The sequence below is a fragment of the Octodon degus genome, unplaced genomic scaffold (assembly GCF_000260255.1).
Source record: "Octodon degus isolate 3935 unplaced genomic scaffold, OctDeg1.0 scaffold00009, whole genome shotgun sequence".
Lineage (NCBI taxonomy): Eukaryota > Metazoa > Chordata > Mammalia > Rodentia > Octodontidae > Octodon > Octodon degus.
Genome location: NW_004524585.1, coordinates 1,242,159 through 1,252,302, shown reverse-complemented (window position 1 = coordinate 1,252,302; position 10,144 = coordinate 1,242,159). Strand labels below are relative to the sequence as shown.

At 36.0% G+C, this 10,144-nt stretch overlaps 1 pseudogene; it reads right to left on the bottom strand.

The window, feature by feature from the left end:
- Nucleotides 1-8,697: 8,697 nt before the first annotated feature.
- LOC105741035 lies at nucleotides 8,698-9,490 on the bottom strand (annotated as a pseudogene).
- Nucleotides 9,491-10,144: the final 654 nt, after the last annotated feature.

Genomic DNA, 10,144 nt, shown 5'->3' with positions numbered 1-10,144 from the left:
TGTTGAAAACTTATGTTTTTCTCACCTTGCCTGACATCAGGGACTGCTAAATGTTGGAGCAGCTTGGTCTGTAGTTCATGTCCCATGGCTCCCTCTGACTGGCAGATACAATTCACATTCAGAACTCTTGTTGCAAGGAATCCTGGGAAAGGTAGTGTTCATTTCCCTAGCTTCTGTAGACCAGAATGAAGCAGAGAAATGGGGAGTATGAATACTTCAGGCTACCTGTGACCTCTAGCACAACACAATTATTCCATTTATGTCTCATTGAAATTATTTCTTCATATTGTAGATGAAGAAATAAAAGACTAATAAAAAAAAAACAACTGGCAGAGAGAATAAAAACCTATACTTCTCTTATTCCAAAGCAGAGGGTATATCAGAATCTCGATATGACTACATGATGTCATCATTATTTCTATGCGAAACTGATGTGCCCACTCCCTCATTTTCTCACATAGCTTTTATCAGGATGAGAATCAGATTCAATGATGAGTGAATGGAAGATGTTAGGCTTCTAAGTGGCTGGCCTCTAAGGCTTGGGGAAAATAGATACAGAATCATTGTGCAGTCCTGCTCCTGATCGTTTTTTCCCCATGAAATACATATTTTACTAAAGTTGTACTTACAGGGAGCTAATGGCATTTGCCGGCACTCAAGTGTGAATATAGTCGGTGTATTTGGAAAAAATTGATATACATGATGTACTCAGACCAGAGGAACCTCAGGCAGTAACAAAGACCAGAAAAGTAGAAGCTATTTTTGTCTGTGCAACTTTACCTACTCCTAACACCTCCCAACACCCATATACCTCAGATACTAGCACACTAGACACCATCATCCCACTTCAGAGGTGAATGTGTGGCTCTCCTAGACCAGTCTGACTTCTCAATCCAAGAATGAGAACCCTGAGAGAGGATGCCTAGAAACTGAAGAGCCAGAACAGAAAAAACAAAACAAAAACAAAAACAAAAACAAAAACACCCCTATGTTCTGGCAGTATTTGAGGCAGTCACTTGATAATTATGCATTTAGGAAATTCCCATGAGATACAGAGAGGTGTCCTTGCCTTTGTCTCTTCTTGGGTGCACTGTTTATGTCTTCAATCTTAGAATAATTTTGGATTCTTGAAAAAAACATTCATGTTTATCTTAGTTTCTGGTGCTTCTTACCATTGAGAGACCATACTGGCTAAGAAGTGCTCACTTTATTTTTTTTCTTAATGGTTTCAGAAGTGTTTTCCTTGGGAATATTTTATTGTTATAAGGAATCCTGGGAAAGATAGTATTCATTTCCCCATTTTCTGTAGACCAGAATGAAGAAGAGAAATAGGGAGGATGAATGTTGGAGGCTATCTGTTACTTCTAGCACAGCACAATTATTCCAACAGGTGAATATTTTATTCTGGAAAGAGAATGCCAGCCTGGAAGGGCTTCATTATATGTGATGGTCAAATGTAGAAAAGAAGGATATACCTTTTTCTTAATGGGGATTTGGAACAAAATTAAGCTGCCAGGAATTTATATAGAGTCAGAAACTAGTGATGCAATAAACACTTTTTGACTTAATGCTTAGATCAAAGGTACATAGTAATTATATGGATGTTTCTGGTTTTTGGCAAAGGGAAAACATTTTCCCTTGTCTGTATCCAACTGAACATCAGAAGCTAATAATTAGCATGGTTGTGATTTAGTGCATCTGAGTGGATCAACATAGGTTCAGTGATGTACACTGAAAATTCTGTGCTAAGATTTGAATGCTCCCTTTAGTTGTGATTGTTAGCCTAAAATGGATAGTACTGTAATCTCATGAGAAAGCAGGCCGCAGACAGAAGTTGAATGAGACACTTTCATGAGTTAGTAATGTCAGCTTCCTGGATTGAAAATAACTGGTTTGAGTTTTTGGAGTTTCAAATTCAAAGGTGTCAGAATCAAGGGTGTAATGTTCTTGAGGAAATTGATGCTTACTTCTTTGAAAGACACCTGGACCTGGCAGTTTTAAAAAACGAAGGGAGGAAGAGTATCTACAAAGGTGCTGAACTGCCTTCAAGGGGCCCAAATCTAAACTTCCTTTTAATTATCAGATTTATATGAACAAGATGAAGAGAGGAAAAAGGTTTAATTTAAGGTCCTGGTAGCCATGTTCTGAAAAGGAAATGTGGCTGCAATGAACTCTGACCTTTATTCATATTTCCTGCAAAAATGGCACAGGAATTATTTCTATACCCAAACTTCAGGCACACCACTGCTGAATCACCTTAAAAGAGTCGTATTTCACTAGATTTTTAAAATTATAATAACCTCTTTAGATGCATTTTATGTAAAAAGGCACATGAAGCATGTACTTTGGTTTAAAACTAAAAAAAAAAAAACCTTTATTTTTAATGATGATCTTTCATTACTTTATCCAACAGCAGCTATTTTATAGTAAAACTTCTGTGTGCATTGACATTATAGTCACCCAGATGGAAAAGTATCTCTAACCTCAAGGATGGGTATAGTGCTTGTGTGTACAGTGTGTGATATAAGAAAATAAATGGTACCAAAGTGACTCACAGCCTGGCTCAATCACTCCTCTATAATAAGTAAAAGTTAATACAGATTATTTTAGGTGCTTTGAGGGAAACTTGGAGGTGTTCAGATAGAAACTGCTGAGTGCATTGGAAATTTTATTTAGGTATGTCAGGGATAGATTGTGGTAAGATTTGAGTTGAACTATAAAAGAAGAAAGAAAGGTATATGGAAAAATATAGGAAAGCTACCCAGGTAGGGCAAAAGCAGGTACAAAGAATCTGGGGAAGGAACCAACTGAATTCATTTATAGGAAGAGAAAATACATCAGAAAAGCCAAAAATAGAAATAGGGCAAATGGATCAAGATGGAGAACATATAGACTACGTCTTATCTATTGTACTTTGTTCTATATTCTTTGGGAAAGCATTAAAGTTTTTTGAATAATGTAGTGTAGTGTACAGTGAGCATTCTAAATTTTGATTTATATTTTTTTATTCATGTACTGTGGCAATTATTGACAAGGGAAGAGCAAAAGAAGAAACAAAGAGCTCAGTTAAACAGTATTGTATCAGTCCAAAAAGACAACATGTGGCTTGAATTAAGATAGTAAAATGAAAATATAGGGAAATAACTAAGATAAATATTTGAGGGAGAAATAAGTATGTTTTAATGAATTAGATGTGAGGAATAAACAAATGAGAGAAGAGAATGACTGTCATTTTAGGTGCGGTGTGTTGCCACTTACTAGGACAAGTAATACAGAAGCAAAAGCTGGGAGGATATGGGAATGCAAGGGTTCTTTTCTGGATGTATTACTGGTTATGATTTGTGTCTAGTTGAATTCCCAAAGCCTCATGCAGTCATGGAGTGGCTTCTAGAGTTTGTGCTAATTCATGATCCAGTGCTGGGATTATGGGTGTGAGTGCTACAGCTACCTTTGGGCAGAGAGCCTGCATACAGTATTAGAAAGGGACAGAGGCTTACTCACTGTCTCTGCTGCTGCCACTGCTTCTTCTCTGCTGCTGCCGTTATTCCTCTTGCCTTTTAACTGTTGCTGTTTTCCACCAACATGAGCTGTTGCCCTCGGCCATGTGCCACCCTTCCTTGGATCCAGTTGAAACCTTCACAAACTGTGGGATAATTAAACCTTTTCTTCCTTCATTTTGAGTATTGGGTATTTTCTCCCAGCAGTGAAAGAAAAGTAAACAAGACAGTTACCTTTGAGAAGCATGTGATAATTGCGTAAAAGTATTAGTAAGAAGCTACACATATAACTTTAGAACCAAGAACAGAATTAACAACTGTGACAATGAAGTTGACACTGATTATCTAATCATATTATGTTATTGAAAGCCTTAAAAAGAATGAAATGACACACCAATAGTTGAGAACAAAGCTAACCTGAATGAGTAATGTTTTGACATATCGCTTCTTCAAACTTCTGGAGTCTTCACTGCACCATTGGCTTGACATTACAACCTCACACATTGACCTTGTAGGTTTATTTAGCTCATACTTAGGACATGTTTCAGTCAGCTACTACAGCTAGCTACAAGGCATGATGGCACATGGCTCAGGGACAACATCAAGAAGCATAAGATAGCAAAAGCAATGGAAGACAGAGACAGATAGAGACAGACATTTTCTGTCCCTTCTATTGTATCTATCCAACCAGGATTCAGGTGAATCCAATCCAATAGTAGACTGATCCAGCAATCACCAAACATTAACCCCAGTATTTTTAATCACAACAATCATGCACTCTAGAATTAGCAACCTATTTAAAAACCCTGTGACCCTATAAGCCCTTTCCTTTCATGATTTCTAGCTGCAACAGTGTCTTCAAGATTTGAAAGTCTATGTTCAGTTTCATTCAAATGGCTTTTCTAATGAAATTTTTAATTGCCAAGCTATCTCTTTGAATCTATGTCATGCATTCTAATTCTTGCCTATATTGTTCATTCAAGCTTTTTGTAATTTTCTAATGGCTTTCATATTTCTTTATCTATGTCTTGTTTAGATATGCTCAGCAATTATTTCATTATGATTATTATTTCTTTATCTGAGAGATTATTTCTCATAAGGAAAGATCTCTTAAAAACAAGGAACCAGGATATAAGAATTCAACAGCTTCAAGATGATGCAAAGATGAGCAATGTAAGACTAGTAGATGTCAATGAACAAGGAGTCACCATAAATGACATAAAAGGAATATTTGCGAAAGTAATGGGAGAAAACCTTCCAAGCATGAGAAAAGAGTCTGGCACACAGTAAGTGAAGCATATAGAATTCTAATTAGCACTAACAAAAATAAATCTATACCCAGACATAGCAATGAAAACCCCAGAAACTCAGCACAAAAGCAGCATATTAAAATCAGTCAGAGAAAAGAAACTGATCACATTTAAAGGAAAGCCCATCAGAATCACAGCAGATTTCTCGACACAAACCATCAAGTCAAGATGAGTTTGGAGTGAAGTATTTCAAATCCTGAAAGTAAATAGCTTCCAACCCAGATTGATGTATACTGCAAAACTGTCTTTAAAAGTTAATGGAGAAATAAGATACTTCCATGAAAAATAACAACTAAGGAAATTCATAGCTACCAAAACAACCCTACAAGGAGTGTTTAAAGATATTCTAGAAAGAGGTAAAAAATGACAACAATAGCAAGAACAATAAAAAAGAAACCAACAAACAGGACAAGAAATTAAACACAGGGGAAAAGAAGGGGACCAATAGCAGGAAAATGACATGCCAAACATAAAAGCCAATGCATATTAACTATAACCATCAATATAAATTCCCTCAATTCACCAATTAAAAGAAACAGACTGTCAAAGTGGATCAAGAAACAAAATCTAACAATATGCTGTATACAAGGAATACATTCAATTAAGAAAATCCATATGCTGAAAGTTACAGGATGGAAAACAATAGTCCATGTGACATGAAGCCAGAAAAAAGAAGGCGTAGCTACTTCACACACAATGTGAACTTCAAATCAAGAATGATCAAATGAGATAAAGAAAGTCACTATATACTTGTTAGGAGGAAACTTCAAGAGGAAGAGATAACAATCATAAATATGTATACACCAAATATGGGAACAACCAACTATATAAGACAAATTTAATGAACATAAAAATCAAATAAATAATAACAATTTTAACAGGGGACCTTAGCACCCCATTGTCAGAGATAGATCAACTAGACAAAAAATTAGCAATGAGGTAGCAGAACTGAACCAAATTTGTGAGGAAATGAACTTAGTTAATGTTTACAAAGTGTTCCATTCAACAATATCTGAATACCCATTCTTTTCAGCTGCATACTGGATGTTATCTAAAATAGACCACATACTAGTCCACAGAACTAGCAAATGCAAGGGGATTGAAATTATCCCATGCATATTATCTGACATAGTGCAATGAAATTGGAAATTAATGATGAAAGAAACTTCCAAAACTCCATAAACACAGGGAAATTAAATCACACCCTCCTGAGCAATTAATAGGTCATAGATGAAATTATAGAACAACTTAAACAATATCTACAGTCTGGTGAAAATTCAAACACAACTTAGTGGAATTTGTGGCATACAATTAAAGCAGTCCTCAGAGGAAAATTTATAGCAGTAAACTCTAATATTAAGAAACCATAATAACAGCAAATAGCCTAATGCTACACCTTGATCTTCTGGAAAAAGAAGAGTAAGTCAAACCCAAAGCTCATAGGAGGGAGAAAATTATAAATATTACAGCAGAAATTAATGCACTTGAAGCAAAGCAGTATGAAGAGTTAATGAATCAAAGAGTTGGTTCTTTGAAAGCTTATGTAAAATTGATAAACCCTATTCAACCTTATCAAAAAAGGAAAAGAAAAAAACTCACATTCATGCAATATGGAATGAATGGGGTGAAATAACTATGGATCCTGTGCATATTCTGAAGATCATCCATCCATACCTACTTGAAAATCTTGCTCTCAGAGGATGGAAAACAGAAGAAATGGATAGATTCCTAGATACATATGAATTACAAAAACTGAATCCTATGAAAATTTTGAATGATTCAATATCAGTTAATTAAATTGTGTTGCATCAGAACTCAGTTAATCTCTCATGAGAGAAACTAAAGATGTAGCAACAAAGAAGCTTTATTGTGAGATGGTGAGTGATGTCCTAACCCTCAAGTTAGGATTCATAAAATGTCAGTACTTGCTTGAACTTTGCTTTTAGGTTACATATGTTTTAGATATGTATAGGAACCATGTTTTCACATTTACAGGAATTTTACAAAATTACCACAAAATTGTTACAAGTTTTACATTTTTTAGATGCTGTTTACCATCTGGTAGTTACTGGATATCATGGGTTAACTCTACCATACTTCCCAAGATGTTCTATTTGGTTCCTTTTTTATAGCCTTATTTTTCTCAGGTTTTATGGTTAATTGCATGGGAGGTGGCAGGAAGTGAGTTTATCTACAGATTAAGTGAACTTAAGTGACTTTTGTTAAAATGGAGTCACAGAACGAAAATGGAGTTTCTCTTGCACTGTCAATTAAAAATGTAATGAAAAATTTACAAAAGAGAAAAGCCCACATCCTGATAAGATTCTTAGCTGAATTCTACAAGAAATTTAGTGAAGATTTACTATCAATATTCCACAAATTCTTCAATGAAATTGGAAAAGAAGTAATTCTCTTTAATTCATTTTTGGAGGCAAGCATTACACTGATAAAAAAAACAGAGAAAGTCCTGAATTCCCCCAAAAAGAACTTTAGGCCAATATCCTTAATCAACACAGATGCGAAAAATACTTTGTAAAATGCTAGCAAACAAAATACAGCATATCATCAAGAAGGAGGATTCATCCCAGGGATGCAGGGATGGTTCAACATACCAAATCAATAAATGTAATATACCACATCAACAAAGCCCAAAGCAAAAACCACATGATCACTTCTATAAACACAGAAAAAGCTTTTGACAGTGTCCAACACTCATTTATGATAGAAACTACAGAAAATTGGATTAGATGGTCTTTAATCTCAATCTGATAAAAGCCATCTTTGACAAACCAAAAGCCAACATCATAATAAATGGGCAAAAACTGAAAGCTTTCACTCTAAAATCAGATACATGACAAAGATGCCAACTAACACCACTTCTATTCAATATAGTTCTGGAAGCATTAACCAGAGCAATTAGATAAGAGAAAGAAATAAAAGGAATAATGATTGAAAAGGGAGAAGTGAAATTATAATTATTTCAGATTACAAGAAACTCTACATGGAAGTCCCCCAAAAATCCACCACTAACTTCTGGATTTAATAACCAAATTCAGCAATGTTGCTGGATACAAAGTCAACACAGAAAAATTAGTAGTATTCCTATGCCTAAGCAACAAACACTGAGATACTATCTCACCCCAGAAAGAATGATTATCATAAAGAAATCAACCAATAACAAATTCTGGAGAGACTGTGGGGAAAAAAGAACTCTTTTCCACTGTTGGTGGAATTGTAGACTGGTCCAACCATGATGGATGTCAATTTGGAGATTCCTCAAAAGATAGCAATTAGAACTGCCATTCTAATCAGTTATTCCCTTTCTGGGTATTTTTCCAGAAGAATTGAAAACATACCATAGAGGCGTATGTGTACTCATGTTTATAGTAGCACAATTTGTCATAGCTAAATTTTGGAAACAACCCAAATGCCCATCAACTGGGGAATGGATAAAAATGTTGTAATACTTTGATACAATGGAGTATTTACTTAGCTATGAAAAAATGATAAGCTTAAGGCTTTTATAGGTAAATGGATACAATTGGACATTATTCCCATAAGTGAAATAAATCAGAACCACATGTGTAAACAGTGTACTGTCTCCCTAGTGTAAAAACATGAAGGAGTAAATAAAATCTGAAAGGTACAATAGATATAGTCAAAGGGAGAGAAACTGCTTTTTTACAAAAGTCAATTAGGATGAGGGAAAGAAGAAAAGAGAGAAAAGAAGGAAGGCAAAACAGACCACATATGTATGTACATAGGATAGCTAGGATGATTGTACTAGTAATTTCTATCGCTTTTTGAAGAGAGCTGTTATTGCTTAATTTTTTTTACACTGGATTAAGGACAATTTGTTGTTTTTATGTACAGAAAACTCAAGAGTACAGTTAGTCCAGTTTAATGGCAAACTCTTTAGCTTTTGCTTTCTCCAGCTTGGCAATACGAGCCACAGATTTTGAACCCAGAATACTGCCTCCCCAGTGACAGCGGATCTCATCATATCTGTCATTGTAGTTGGTCCTGATGGCCTCCACCAGCTGAGCCAGCACATTATTGTCTTCTGAGTTGACTTACATGAAGGCAACAGCAGGACAGGTCTTCCTGTGAAGTAGACACTCCAGCCTGCCCTTCCCCTTGATAATGTAGTAAGGGACCCCCATCTTGAGACACAGGGCATGAAGGAACACGACCAGTTCAATGGGGTCCACGTCGTGCGTAATCACAGTGATCTGAGCCTTCTTTTTCTCTATCAGAGTGATGACAGTGTTGACACCTGCTCTGAGGACCAGTGGCCTCTTAGTGGGGACATCCCCTTTGCCAGCAGCTTTCTTCTCTGACCAGGCCAACAGCCTCTGCTTTTTCTCTTGCTTGGTCTTTGTTCTGTACTTGTGGGCACATTTAAGCAGCTGGGTAGCTGTTTGGTGGTCTAAAGCCTGGGTGAACTGGTTAATCACAGGGGGCACCTTCAGCCACCTGTCTGTTTAAGCGTACAGCCCTCTATTACTGCAGCTGGATGTAGCGAGGTCATTTGACAAAGCAGGTGAGGTCTCTCTTGGGCTAGATGTCTTGTCCAATGCCATCTTCTTGGTAAATCCCTTGAAAAAGCATCTACCTCCTGCTTTTCACAACAGCAGGGGCTGGGGCCACCTTCTTGGCCATGACCTTCTTCCCTTTTGGCATATTGGCTGGCTGACAGGAAGAGCAAACTTTTTATTTTGACCAATTTACATGCTTATATCTGTTAATCTGAGCAACTACTTTGAAGACAACAGTGAACAATATAACATCCATTGTTGAATACATACTTTTTAAAAAATTCTGTACCATTTTTAATGGCTTATCTATTTTTTTATTCTCTTTAAAATAAGAAAAATTTTTTTCTTTTCATCATCACTATACCATAATCATGACTTCTCTATCTGAAATTCTGTCCTCATATTGGTTTGTTCTGCTGTGTAAACTTTCAATGGACTTTTCAATCTCCTAAATATGTTACAATCAGTTCTATAGATTTCATTTCTTTCATCCTGGGTGTTCCTGGTTTCCATATTTTTCCTAACCACCTCTGTTTTTTCTTTTTTTTTCCTTTTTCATCTGTATCTACTCTAGAATCATTAAGCATTTCTTTTATTGTCACTATCTCTATAACTATCTGAGATATTACTTCTCATTTGAACTTTTTAGTATCTCATTCATCTGCCTTATTACTTCTGCTATTATTACTTCTGATAGGCCACATGCGTGGCTTCTGGCTTGTTACATCTCATTACCCCTGGATCTATTTTTGGTGAACTGGGAGACTGAGGTTACATCATGTTCAAGTCTTTTCCTCAT